The sequence below is a fragment of the Oryctolagus cuniculus genome, chromosome 5 (assembly GCF_051225735.1).
Source record: "Oryctolagus cuniculus isolate XC-2025 breed Fujian yellow rabbit chromosome 5, ASM5122573v1, whole genome shotgun sequence".
Classification (NCBI taxonomy): domain Eukaryota; kingdom Metazoa; phylum Chordata; class Mammalia; order Lagomorpha; family Leporidae; genus Oryctolagus; species Oryctolagus cuniculus.
Window position 1 is genome coordinate 120,951,597 of NC_142871.1, and position 1,364 is coordinate 120,952,960.

General features: G+C 53.0%; 1 pseudogene; it reads right to left on the bottom strand.

Moving 5' to 3' along the window:
• Positions 1-283: 283 nt before the first annotated feature.
• LOC149126633 (small nuclear ribonucleoprotein-associated protein B pseudogene) lies at positions 284-1,081 on the bottom strand (annotated as a pseudogene).
• Positions 1,082-1,364: the final 283 nt, after the last annotated feature.

Below are 1,364 nucleotides of genomic sequence, written 5' to 3' on the forward strand. Positions count from 1 at the left end.
AGAGTTTATTATAAACCAGTTTCATAGGCCACAAGGAAATAAAAGGACTATGTACAGCCTTACAGGACACAGGCAGGGAGCTGAGGAGGGCCAAGACGAGTCTAGGGCCTTGGAGGGAGCATTCCCGGGGGAGGGGGCCCTGTAAGGGAAACCGGACAATCCGGTGAGACTCCAGGAACAACAGCATAACAAACAAACAGGTCTAACAGGTCTGTGGTAACGTGGCCTTGGGGGATGGGGTCCACGCCTCTGTGGATATACTTCCATAACTCTGTGGCAAGGGTCAAAGGAGGCCTCGCATCGCAGGGGGAGGGGGCCGCATCCCTGGAGGGGGCATGCCCATTGGAGTTCCTCGTCCAGAGGGAATTCCCATTGGGGGACCCATAGGAGACCTTATACCAGGAGGTGGGCCCATCATGCCTGGAGGAGGTGCACCTCGGCCCATGGGTGGGGGAGGACCCGCACAGCCAGGTGGGTACTGGGTGGGGGCCCCTGCAATACTAGCTGTGGCAGCTGCTGCAGCAGCTGCAACAGTGCCTCTTCCTTGAGGGGTCATCACCTGTTGGGTTGGCCCACCAACCCCACGTACTGGGCCAGCAAGACCTGCGGGAGCCTGAGGCATGGGAACACCAGCTGGGATTCCTCTGCCAGCGTCCCTGCCAATCCCTGGGCCCCCAGCAGCTCCAGCAAGTGGTACTCTGGCAATGCCAGTATCTTTGGGAGGAGGACCCTCTACTGTCATGGAGACCAGGTTCTCCCCTCGCAGCAGCACCAAGCCGAGGACTCGCTTCTCTTCCCTTTTTGCCTGTTTGGAGTTCTTCGGCTTGATCTTCCTGAACTCGTCACAGTCACAGAGGATCAAATTCACGTGCTTGTCAAAAACCTTAAAGGTGGCGATGAAGATGCGGCCGTGCTGCAGGATGCACCTCATCCTGTAGTCGATGTGCTGCAGCCTCTTGCTGCTCTTGCCCACCGTCATGTTGGTGGTTCTGATGGCTCAGATCCCCGCCGGATTCCCTTCCACCGAAGCCTAGACGCCAGCCAGCGGCCCGATTCCCGCCGTTGCTGCCGGAAGTGCAGCTCCTGTGTTTTCTAAATTTGGTTTGGTGACCTAACTTTTGACAATTTGCTTACAGCATTTCAGGGTAGCTTCTTTGGGTTGATCTTGTTTCAGGTCCATGGAGCTTTCACAACTCTGGATGTGAATATCTGTCCCAAACTTGGAAAGTTTTCAACCAGTATTTATTTGTGTAAGTTTTTTTTACCACTTTTCTTTCTCTTTTACTTCTTAAATTTCTAAATTTATTTAGCTTACATGATTAATATTTGTTCATATGATGGTATCATATAGATACTTATCTTGT